The sequence below is a fragment of the Rhinolophus hipposideros genome, assembly GCF_964194185.1.
Source record: "Rhinolophus hipposideros genome assembly, chromosome: 1".
Lineage (NCBI taxonomy): Eukaryota > Metazoa > Chordata > Mammalia > Chiroptera > Rhinolophidae > Rhinolophus > Rhinolophus hipposideros.
Window position 1 is genome coordinate 11,560,627 of NC_138047.1, and position 13,639 is coordinate 11,574,265.

The 13,639-nt window shown below is 37.5% G+C and overlaps 1 protein-coding gene across 1 annotated transcript in view; it reads right to left on the bottom strand.

Annotated features, from left to right (window-relative positions):
* MYO3A (myosin IIIA) overlaps window positions 1-13,639 on the bottom strand; it is a 203,225-nt gene that overhangs the window by 85,394 nt on the left and 104,192 nt on the right. The gene's annotated exons all lie outside the window — the stretch shown is intronic.

Below are 13,639 nucleotides of genomic sequence, written 5' to 3' on the forward strand. Positions count from 1 at the left end.
TAGAGATTATAGTAATTGCTTCTTTAACATAAAATCCCTAATTAGGTATACTGAAATATACTCAGAAACACACCACACACACACACACACACACACACACACACACACACACACACACGACTCTTCTTGGAGTCACTGAAGGCATTTTGTCGAGTCTGTGGTAATTTTAGGTGTCATTCCAACTATGTTCATGGTGCAGTGAGGAACAGGAAAGCGAGAAAATCCTGTTATTTTTTTTTTTTTTTGCTACAGTTATTTTATTCCAGCTCCTACACTTATCAAAGAATGATAATTTTATCCACTCCAACATTCTAAGTCAAGATAAAAGCTGGAGTTGAAATATATCTTCAGGGATATTTATTCACTCATATATAAGATATACTGTTTCCCCGAAAATAAGACCTAGCAGGACAATGAGCTCTAATGCGTCTTTTGGAGCAAAAATTAATATAAGACCCGGTATATTATGTTATATTAATTATAATATATTAATTATATTATATTAATTATATATTGTATTATATTATATATTATATTATATTTTATATTTAATAAGACCCAGTCTTATATTATATAGTAACATAAAACCAGGTCTTATATTAATTTTTGCTCCAACAGACGCATTACAGCTGATTGTCCGGCTAGGTCTTAGTTTTGGGGAAACATGGTATGTTGAATGAACATCCAAATATATTGATTGAATGAATCCTCACCAGCATTGGGTGCCAGTGTGTTGGATGTGGCCATTCTAATAGGTGTGCAGTGGTATCTCATTGTTGTCATAGTTTTTAAAAATGTAAAACATTCTCATTTCTGCTGCTGGACTTAAAGAACCTGGAGAGGAGGAGCTGTGGCTGGTCCACTGACCCTATTTAATATCCAGCCCTCTGGCTTCCACATGGTCGGCAATGACTAAAGGTTTGTGTAATCAATGAGCAAGTGTGCTTTTTATAGTAGATTGCAAATGTCCTGGTGGTGAAAAGTCCAGGGAAAGCAGGACCACTCTGTGGCGCTTTATAAAATACAGGCAGTATCTGATTTATAAAACATACTATTCCAAAAGTGTCTTTGTTAGTGACTTTGGGACATGCAGCATTGTGCTATCGTACACAGCACCTTCCTCTCGGATGGCTTTGTCAGCCTCAACGTGTAACCGGCTCAGAAGGTAAAATGGAACATTTCCCTAAATGCGCCCAGCACAATTCACAAGCTAACTGAAATAGTGCACCTTTGTAATAAAAAGACAGAAAAATAACAGTCGAATTATATTTTTTAAAATTATTAAACAGAATATATATATTCAAGTAAAAATGATATATAATTCAAGACTAATAATTGTATTTCAACATGTTATAATATTAGCCCAAGAACAAACCTGAAAATAAGAACAATTCCACTGGCTTTGAATTCTGACACTCGAGGAAAAGCACATTTTTAAGGAGAAAATGAGATAAGTGGAGAGTTTGTATAGTTTCTAAAGAAGATTCTGTGAACTTTCAAGTGTAACAGCGATTGATGACTTTGATTCTATTTCATATCTAATTTAATTTTTCAGAAATATATTTTTTTCTTGATATGGGTATTACCAATATAATGAGTTTAAAACCATGGCCTTTGAGCCCGGAAGTATAAAAAGAATGCAGAATTCAATCATAAGGTAAAGGGATTAGTTGAATCCAATAAAATAGTGAAGGTATGGCTGTGGTTCCCCACTAAAAACAATAGAGAGAGCACAGCTCTGAGAACACATTCAGATTTATGGTTTGAATTAATCATCCTGGAACAGTGGTTCTCAGCCAGGGACAACTTTTTCCTGAGGGGACATTTGGCAATGTCTGGAGATATTTTTTTTTGGTTGTCACAAATGGGGCTGGGGTGTTACTGGCATCTAGTGAGTTGAGGCCAGAAATTGTGCGAAACATCCCACAATGCACAGGACAGCCCCCAGCCCCCTCCCCCAAAAAGAATTATCCAGCCCCAAATGTAAATAGTGCCAAGATTGACAGACTCTGTCCTAGAAATGTGCAGGACCTAGGTCCGAGACAGTCTTAAATTCTCTGTCCTGAAGAATGACTCTGAACTTTCAGCCTCAGCTCACAACTTTAGGACATAGGATATAATATGTAGTGGTGTTCAAGTAAATCAAATCTACAGTATCTGTTATGGGTTGAACTGTGTCCCTCCCAAAATTCTTATGTTAAAGTCCTAACGCCCAGTACCTCAGAATGTGACCTTATTTGGACATAGGGTCATTGCAAATATAATTAGTTAAGATGAGGTTATACTGGAGTAGGGTAGGCCCCTAATCCAATCATGACTAGAGTCCTTTTAAAAGAACATCATGTGAAGACACACACACACACGAAAAACACCATGTCAAGAAGAAGACAGAAATTGGGGTGATACAATCCAAGAAACTCCAATGAGTGTCAGGGAACTACCCGAAGCTGGGAGGGAGGCACGGAACAGATTCTCCCTCACAGCCCTCGGAAGGATCCGACCTTGCTCTGACTTCCAGCCTCAAGAATTGTGAAGAAACAAATTCTGTTGTTTAAGCCTGTGGTACTTTGTTATTGCAGTCCTAGTAAACGAATACAGTGTAGCAATGCTTTTTCATTAAATTTACAAATAAGATGTGTAATCTTGTGATAATCAGTGTTAATTCTTAAATGTTTACAATTTTAGAGATAATATGAGACATGAAGTAGAAAATCTGACAATTAGTCTTGTGACTTAAATTTAAATGTGTATCTGGTAATACACATGCTTTTAATTTGAAAAGTCACAGAATTTGATTGCAAGTCATACTGAAATGTATAAGGTAACTTGATCTACTACATTATAATTTTGAATTATTAGATTTTTCCTGACTAATAAGTTTAATGCTTAAGAAGATTTAGTTAAATGATTAGAAAGTTTAGAAAGTGCCCACCAATCTTTGTAAGCCTGCTGCTGTGTGAGTCATTTCGAATGTTTGAAAGACAGAGATGTACTGAATTTTTCCATAGGTTCAGATTTTCAAAAGAATTTAATTAATTATGTCTGTTTAAGGTTATGAGTTCAGTGAATAAAGTTGACTGAAAGTTGTTTCTATTCTTACACAAAGATTGTTAGATTAACAAAGTGAATGAAAAGATGTGTAAAGAGGATAAGACAAGGCATAGACTGGGAGAAAATATTTGCAAAAGACATTTCTGATAAAGGACTGTTACCCAAAATATATAACGAACTTTTAAAGCTCAACTATAAAAAAAAAAGTAAAAAACGGGCCAGAGATTTTGACACCTCACCAAAGCAAATATACAGATGGCAAATAAGCACATGAAAAGCTGCTCCATATATGTCATCAGGAAGGTGCAAATTAAAACCACAATGAGATATCATTACACACTTAAATATTAGAATGGCCAAATCCCAACTCCAACTGACAACACCAAATGTTGATTGAGTATGTGGAGCAACAGGAACTCACATTCATTGGTGGTAAGAATACAAACTAGTATAGCCATATTGAAGACAGTTTGGTAGTTTCTTACAAAACTAAACATATTCTTATCATATGAGTCAGAAATCAAGGTCCTTGGTATTTACCCAAAGGAGATGAAAACTTATAGCCACACAAACTTCTGCACACAGATGTTTGTAGCAGCTTTATTCACAATTGTCAAAATTTGAAGTAACCAAGATGTCTCTTAGTAGGTCACTGAATAAATAAGCTGTGGTCCATGCAGACAATGGACTATTATTTCACATTAAAAAGAAATGAATTGTCAAGCTAGGGAAAGACATGAAGGAACCAGAAATGCATAGAACTAAGTGAAATAAGCGATTATGAAAAGGCCTACTATGTGATTCCAATTACACGACATGCTGGAAAAGGCAAAATATAGAGACAGTAAAAGATCAGTGGTTGCCTGGAGTTACAGGGGAGGGCAGGATGAATAGGTGGTAGAGACGAATTTGAGGGCAGTGAAACTACTCCGGATGATATTATAACAGTGGGTGCACGACATTACAAATCTGTCCAAAGACAAACAAAGTGTAACACTGAGAGTGAACCCTAATGTGAACTCTGAACTTGCGGTGATAATAATGTGTCAATGTATGCTCATCAACTGTAACACATGTACCGCTCTGGGGCAAAAATGGTGATAGTGGGGAGGCTGTGTATGTGGGGAGACAGGGCGTATATGGGATCTCTGTACCTTCCACTCAGTTTTGCTGTGAACCTAAAACTGTTCTTAAAAAACAAAATATTACAGGAAAAAGGATGTATAGGCAGAACTTAAAAGCTGAAAGAAAACACTAGGTACTTGGTTCCAAAATCATTAATATATTGAATTAATTACCAAAAACATGCCTTCTTGGAACATTAAAAACGGGATTTGCCCGTCCTCAGGCTCAAGGTCACACCCAGACTCACAGACCTGGTCAATGCACAGGCTGAGCCTCTGGTGCCCCTGGTCTGGCCCCTCGCCGATCCATCTTCCGCACAGCTGGCACAGTGATCCTTCCAGCAGTCTGTCATATCATCTTATGTCCCCAGTTAACATCCTTCAATGGCCCCTACACCCTTGAAGATAAAGTTCCAGCTCCTTACCATGGCATGAAAAGAAGAAGGTCCTGCATCTTCTGCTGCCTCTGCACCTTCATTTCCAGCTACTTTTCTCTCACACAGTTTCCAGCCAACCCAAATTCCGCATTAGGTGCCCCTCATTCCATGTTATTTTCATACTTTAATTCCAGTTCACTGTTCTTTCCCCCACTCTTTACACGCAATCCCTTCGTAGAATCTTCCAGTAGACCAACCACCATGACTTCATGTTTCTGTAACATTCTCTGCGTCTTATCATGAAACTGACTACATTTTACTGAAATTATGCTAAGTGTATGCTTCTTTTATCCGATTATAAACTTGTTGAAGATAGAGACTGTGACTAATTCATAGCTCTGATTCTTAGCACAGAGCCTGGTACACAGCTGGGACTCAATAAAAGCTTGTCAAACTGTTTTCTTTTGTGTCAGTCAAGTGACAGTGAAAATCTCCTTCACTTTCAAAGCAATCTGTCTTATTTGCCTTGAAGTTTTTACTTACACTGTGCCTCACAATTTCTGCTCCTCTTCTTCAGAATTTTTTTTTTTTTTGAATTCTGATGGTCCCCTTTTTTCAGTTTCAGGCTTGCATCCTGAGTTAGCAGTCAAATTTTATGAGAAGAAGACTACTAAGCCAAGTTATTTTCTTCCCAAAGCCAATTAACTCCTCTAAGCTGTCAAACCTTGCCATTAGAAAATGTATAATTCCCTTTCTCTGACTTTTTTTTTAGAATGGAAGCTACAGCCCTGGCCGGGTGGACTGAGTCTGGTGCACAGTCCTTTTGGTGACATGTACCATGTCCTTTCTTAGAGCCTTGACCCATACTTGTTGCTTAATTGAAATCCATTCAAGAGAGGAGTGAGAAAGGTGAAAACAAACGCCTGGGCCTCAATGTAGGTGGGGGTCACCATGGACAACAACAAAGTGACACCAGCCCAGGCTGGGGGATGTGGCACTATCCAGTCTAGTCCAGGGACAGCCAAGACGCTGATGCTGCCACTGATAAAGGACAGAGAAGGCAGGATAGGGAGGAGCAGACTGGGGCAAGTACCATGAGACCAGATGCTATCGGAGACCATGTACCAGGCGAAAAGGAGCTGACAAGTGAAAGGAGGAGCTCTGTAACCAGCATTTGCAGTCGTTTCTATATAAGGATATTAATATGTTCTCTACACTGAGGTTGATTTTGCAATAAGCTGACATGAGCAGTCTGCAAAGATTAGAATAAAGTTAGGTAGGACTCAGTTTGAGTCATAGATAGTGGGAGAAGGAAGTGACTCAGAAATAAACCATCTCTCTGCCCTCCTTTTACTGATAAAGAAACATAGACCAGAGAGGGTTAGTTATTGGTCTAAAGACACACAGCTAGAGAGAAGCAGTGCCAAGGACTTTAACTCACAGATCCTGACTCACTAGTACAGAATTATTTTTATTTTAAACAACTGGCTTCCTTGGTCCTCTCATTCTGCTCATCAATGTTGGCTGAATTATGACATTCTAGAACTGTAACTTATTTTATGCGTTTTGAATGAAGATAACTAGACCTCAAATTATTATTTTTAATTATCAAATGAACAAAAGGGACTTATATGCACCTCCCACCCTGACCAGAAACAATTTTTAAAAATGAAGTATATCACAGAAATTCAACACTTTGTGTGATGCTTTAAAATACTTATAAATTTCTTTTAAAATATTATTTGATCATACCTAAAATCATAGCTGATAATCCACAGAAAATGAACCAGATTGGGATTTTGGACTATTGTAAGAAATGTAAGCAAAATTAAAGCAGAAAAAAAATCCCAAACCATTTTCATCTTGGAACTAAGACATATGACCTTGTGCAGAGAAACAAACAAAAATTCCTGTTATGACATGGTAAAAATTGCCTCTAAATGAATTGAATTATAAAATTACTAATCATTTATTTTAAAACTATGGCAGGAAAATGTCTTAGGAAATCACATGTTTTTAAAAATTTTAGCATTTCCCAGTTTGTGTTATTTTTAGAGAATATCTGATTTTGATTTGCCTGTCAATGTGCCTAAATCAGAAATGTACAAGTGAATAATAGTAAACTCTAGAAACACATATATGGTGGGTGCTGCCAACACCAATCAGAGAAAAATCAGGGGATAAAAAGAGGGAGAATCTATAGTGGAGAGTCATCAAAAACTGTGCTGGCAGGAAGCTACGCTTGGAGAATGTGAGAATCATGCTACTTCACTTGATGTGCAAAGTTGCCTCTTTCCAAAATGGAACTGAAGCAGCTGCTGAAAAAGGACACATCTAAGAAAGCCAGTGGCATAGTATAAAAAAATTTAGGAGTGGGATAAAAAGGAAATAAACATCCACTTGGCTTAATTCTGCTCCAACCCGGCTCAGTCTGCCCTGTGAACTGTGAGTCTCTGCTTTTAGAAGGGAGACCCCTGTATCCCAGGACAGTCACCTCAAACCAGACTGAAAGTTTTCACAAAACATTTAGAAGTGATTGTGCTTCAGCTCCAGAAACAGATGCCTTATTTTCCTTTATTTCAATCTATATGTTTAGAGGTTTGATAAACAGAGTATGTTAATGTTCGGAATAAACAGGTTTAAATAAGTGAATTCTCTTTGTCAGGGGATGCTGACTGCGAGACTGGTTTTATTTAAGGTTACCAAGTGTTGGTGGACTGAGCAAGAGAAAGGAGTTGGGCCAAATACAAGTGGAAGATTGCCTCTGAGGACTGGGGCTTAGAGGTAAACAAACCAATTCAAAATGATTCCCTGCTTCTAAGATAGCAATGTTTGGAGGAGGGAACTGGTAGGAAGATCAGCTCTTCTGATGACAAAAAGCAGGGAAAAGCACAGAGAGGCTGCTCCCGTCAGCAGGAGCTGCTTGCTTGGTGTACAGAATGCTTCAGCTTGAAGGACGACACACTGAGATGCAATACTCTCTCCTACTTTCCCCAGGCCAGGCCACCAACAGAGCCAGATCACAGTCCAAAAGAGCACCTACCACTGGCAACATCCATCTTATGACCAAGGATTGGAGGAAAGGATGGCTGCTGCCTTTTCCTTCATTCATTTCACCTCTAAGTAAATTGGATACCCCCAGTACTTACATCAACTCATCTCCACAGGTGTAAGCTGTGGGTGAGGGCAGGGCTAGGGAGAGGCTCCGGAGGGAAAGGGACACAGCAGAAGGGGAGGCGGCAGATTTGAGTTTGAATTCTGGCTGGGGAAGTGAGGAAGATGTGCCCGGGGGAAGTTGCCACACCCACGAAAGGGTTGGGGTTGGGGCAGAGTTAGGGTTGAACTAATTGGTATCACGCCAGCCAGCTGGAGCAGCAAATATTCTGTTTTTCACTCCTGGTGCAGTTAACCTGGGATTAATGTGCTGAAACACTCAGGGGAGGACGAGATCTTAGTCCTTTGAGCCATAATGAAAGCAAATGGCCCAAGCAGTCACCTATGATGCTTGGCACATCAGAATTAGAGCATAAGGACAAGAATACGTCTGGAACAGGGTGACACGTGGAATCTCCTGGAGTGTCTCTCACAGCTTGCCTGACATCTCTGAGCAGTGGTCATATGTCACCTGGAATATGGCTGAAACTCATGCCTTTTGAGTCAGTGACTTCCTCTCCCAGAGCTGAACCAACTACAAACACATTTATTTCATTAGAAACAAAAGACATCTGTTTTATTAGGAAACATATTAGGGTCATCTCTGACTCCAGATGTTATAGTTCAGACCTTGCTCCCAAATGGTAGTAAGGTAAGGTTAACAGCACGTTTTCATCACAATACGATGTCCACTACCCAGATCTCACGGCATATACAAGGGTGTACACCACTCGACTCTGCATGAGCTATTCACGATAAAGTCCACAAGATTAGTAATCTCCCAATTGTCCAGCTCCTTTTCAGTCCTCATCATTTTTTACTCAATTCTTCAGCAAAGGCTGCTACTGGTTATTTCTCCTGTCTTCATACATCAATCCAGTCACCCTGCCACCCTTTGCTGCTTCCGCCCCCCCCCTTTTGTTCAGGTGGAATAGGGGAATGAGATTCACATATTGGCATCTCTCTTTCCAGGAAAAAGTTCTTCACAGTAACACATTACAGCTAAGAGCAGAGTCTGCAAGGTTCCCCCCAAACCTTTATAAATCTTACCAAGCAATGGATTCTTTGTTCCATTTGACAGCCTAAATGCTGTTTAATGCTTCAACAGAGAGAAGGGCCCCCATCATCTCCTTTCTGTCTAGAGATCAGAGAACCACAGAGTTTCCTGATTCAAACTGCGTTTTAGTAAATATGGTATGGACAGTGGAGTCGTAAACCCAAAGCTCCAGGTCGGGCCCATGAATCTATGGAGAGGATGCATCATTTAGAAATGAAAATGCTCCAGTTGGAGCCTCCACTTCTAAACAAAAAAAGTTATTCAACTTCCTGTGAGGAGAATATTTGACTAAGGATGCATTTAAACTTGGCTTGTCATTGAGTTCCCCCATCAAGTCTGAATTCCTCTTGGCTATAGACAAAGGCCACACTAAAAAAATTAACTCTACTAGGTGAATGCTTCCTGATGAACAAAGATTATCTTGATTTGCCTAAACATTCCCTGTATATACAGCCCTCATTTCAAGTCAAAAGAAAAGCCATTTACGAGGTGTGATCAAATAACATGGTGAATGTTTAATTAAACAAAATTATTACAATAAAAGACACATTATCATTAATCCCCCTCAAACTGCTCCCCTCACTTCCAACACCCTTATCCCATCGTTCTTGCCACTTTCTGAAGCAGTTCTGGAAGTCCTCTTCTGTGAGTGTCTCTAGTTGCGCTGTCATCGCTGCCTCAATGTCCTGAATCAACTCAAAACATTGACCTGTCATGGTCATTTTGACTTTGGGGAAGAGCCAGAAGTCGGACGGTGCCAGATCCAGTGAATAAGGTGGATGAGGACACACCATAATGTTTTTATTTGATAGAATTGCAATGTGTGACACGGAGCCTTTCTGTTTTGATCACAAAATATGGTGAATGCTGCTACTGAGTGCGATCCAATGGAAAGGCAGGGACCTTCAATACAGGAAGCGGCACATCGAACCTTAGTAACAGTGTGTGACAAGTTTGAACTTGTTTGGTACAGTTAGTCAGCTGTGAGCTACGGTTGAGAGAAGGCGTGTATTAAAGTGTGCCGTAAATCAACCTCCATTATGACAACACTCCATGACACATATCGCTTTTGGTATACGGCAATTTCTGTCAAATAAAAACATTACGGTGTGTCTTCATCCACCTTATTCACTGGATCTAGCACCGTGAGACTTCTGGCTTTTCCCCCAAATCAAAATGATTCAGGACATTGAGGCAGCCACAACAGTGCAACTAAAGACACTCACGGAAGAGGACTTCCAGAACCGCTTCAGAAAGTGCCAAGAACGATGGGATTAAGTGTGTTTGAAGCGAGGGGGAATATTTTGAGGGGGATTAATGGTAATGTGTCTTTTACTGTAATACATTTTTTTTTAATTTAAACATTCACCATCATATCTGTCCTCCTTTTCCAACCTCACCCCATTGGCAGAGATCATACTTCATTCCCTAGGGTCAAGGTCTTGAGAATATCCTCCCCACAGGCCTGCAGCAAGAGCATCCACGGTAGAGCCAAAGCTTTCAAAGAGAACTGTAGAAGTTAGTAGTAAGGTCTTATAGTTCCATATTTAGAGAAAATTCACTTAGCTGCAAACTTTTCTCTATGTCAAGAACATGTACATTTTTAGAAATATTACTTTCTGGTAAAAAATAGATCAATGGACTAAAGGTTATTGTTCACAGCCTTTCATTTTAGAAGGGAGTCAACTTTGCCTTAAAAGCATGCTACAAAATGATTAGATTCAATAACTTCACTGCACATAATTTAAATGATTTTTGTGAAGTTGCATTTATATCAGCATCTCTACATTTTATGTACTGTGGATAAATTTTCCAAATTTCCGGAGAAGAATGAGGTGGTATTTTTAGCTCAAGCTCTTGGATCTGATAACCCAAAGAATCTCAGGAAACTTGCACAGACACATTAACTGCTTAAAGCTGAGGGAGTGTCAATTATGAAAATGAATTAAAATTCAGCAAACTGCACATTACTTCCCTGAAAGAGTTCATCTAAAAGCCTGATTCGCATTCAGAGTGAAGTACTCTTTATCACTGGATCCAATCAACACAGCGAACAGTAAACTGCTAAGAGCAGTCTGAAAGCTTTTTTAAAAAGCCTTCAGGAGTCCTATTAAACAAGATACTTTGTTATAAAAATGGCACAGAATGAAATCTTTATGACTTATGGGTAAATTTACAGCCTTAAATTCCTTCATTATTAAATAAGGAAAATGAAGAAATAGAGGAACCCAGTATTCTTTAAGAAAAAGAACAACAAAAGAAACCAAATGACCAAATTAATAAAACATATGGAAATAAAAATGAAATGAATAATACAGATAACAAAAAAAAATATTATAGGACGGGTAAATATATCCAACAGCTATTGTTTTGTTTTTGTTTTGAAGATTGAAAATCCCTTGTGAGATCAAGTAAAGATGAAAGAGCAAGGCCAAAAAAACCATAAGATTAAAATGTGAAAGGAAACACAGCCAGAGATAGAGAATAAGTTAAAAGGCTTATAAGAAAATCTATGAATCCAATCTATGACATCAGATTTGATGATGATTTCTTGACAAAATACAGACAACCCAAAAAGAAAAGAAAAATTTGAATAGGGAATTATCATAGAAGAATCAGAAGGGTGATTAAAGACTCAATATCAAAAAGGCCCCAGGACCAGTGGGACAGATGGCTAAGTTTTATCTCATTTTAATTCAAAGTTTTAAAAACCAGTGTTCCCAACCTTCTCTAATGATAAGAATCAGGTGAGGTGCTTATAAAAGGCACAGATGATTAGGTTTCTTCCCTGGAAAGTAGGTCTGGTTAGGACCTAGCTATATTTGTCTAGGTCCTTTATATCTTCAGAGACATTGGGAACTGATTTTAACTCTGATTTAAACTTTTACAGGCCAAAGAAAAAAGATTATAAAGCTCATTGACATAACTTTGATACTCAAATCTAATTAAGATAGAAAACTAATACAATAGATAAATCTCACTAATGAATATAGGTGCAAAAATTCTAAATAAAACACTTGGACATAGAATCCAGATATTTATCAAAAGAGAAACACAATTTGACTACACTGGGTTTATTCCAGAAATATAAGGATACTTATATATTAAGAAATCTATCAACATAAGAAGAGATATGGACAAATGGCTACAGAAAAATAAGATTATATCACGAGTAAGGAAAAGACATTTGATACAATTCAGCAGATGCCTAATAGAAACTCTAAGCAAAATAACAATAAAAGGAAATTATTTGTAATAAATGCTTTTATCAGAAATAAGAGCAAAACACTAAAACCATTTCTCTTAAAATCAGAAGCTAGATAGGGAGGCAAGCTATCTAAATCATTATTGCTTACTGACTTAGACTCTAAGTCTTAGATGCTCTAAGAACACAAAAGAAAAAGAAATGGCTGACATAACATAAAAAAGTATAAAATTATTCTTTTTGCTGATGACATCATTACATATTTAGGAAAGTCTACCAATGGAAGAAATATTTCACTTAGAGTAACACCGAAAACCATAACATAGAAAGAAACAAAAAATAAAGCTTAAGTGCTAGATGAATAAAACTATAAATTATTAAACACTCAGGCAACATGTAAAGAAATGGAAAGGCGTACCACGATTTGGATGAGAAGATATAACACAAAAATGGCAATACCCTCAAATTGATACATATATTTAATACGATTCTAATCAGAATTCCAGCTGGGGTTCTGAGAGTTGAATAAATAGACCTTAAAGTATATATGGACAAACAAATGCCACACAATAGCTAAGAAAACCATGGAAAAGAAGTAAGTGAGTACAGGACTTGCCTTACTAAGTAGGATGCCTTACTAGAAAAACAGAATATCAAACCACTCTAATCAAGTCAACAGAATATTGGTATAGAAATAGAAACATAAGTTAGTAGATAAAATAGAGATATCAGAAATAGATTCCATGTTATATAATGCCATGTTATATAGATTCCAATATATAATAAGTCAATCCAGTGGGGAAAAACGTATAGTATTTTATAATAATGATAATGAAGCACAACTGGAAAATAAAAGTGGGACCCACCTGGTACTATATAAAAAATTTCAAATAGAATAAAGACAAACATATTTTTTAAAAACTTTCACGAAAACATAGGAGACTACATGTACAATCTAGAGATAGGGAAAAAATTTAAACCAATGTTAGAAACCCAGGTGTTATAAACAAAAAGATAATCTTGTTTGAATATACAAAAATTAAAAGTATGTTTCTGTATTGTAAAAGATATGATAAAAAGTAAGTCATGAACAAGCCATACAACTGGAAACATATTTATAATACAAATGATAGAAAAATATAATGTCTACAATATTCAATGAGAACTTAGAAATCAATGTAAAGCATCGAAATAACTCAATAAAAAGGGCAACACACATAAACCTACAATTCATAAAAAAACAAACCCAGGAAGCGAAAAACCAATGGAAAGATGTTCATATTCTCTATTTTTTAGTCAAGGGCATACAAATTTGAAATGAGATGTTACTGTCACCCATCAGACTAACAAATGTTTAAAAAGCTACAACACTTTGCTGGCAGAGATGGGGTTGGGGAGGGCACTCTCATAAATTGCTGCTGGAAATGTGCAGTGTTTCAGAATTGTTGGAAGGCAGTCTTGCAATTCATATTCAAATTATATATATATATATCCCCTTTACCCAGCTGTCCTACTACTAGAGAACTATCCCACCAAAATAAAAGCACTAGTAAATAAAGACAAATTTGGCTTTGCTCATGGTGACAAAGATCTGGAAGCATTAATAGCTATACTCCCAGCCAAAGTTCGATGGCTGCATATATGGTGTTGCCTTACAGCTGCCACTGTTGAA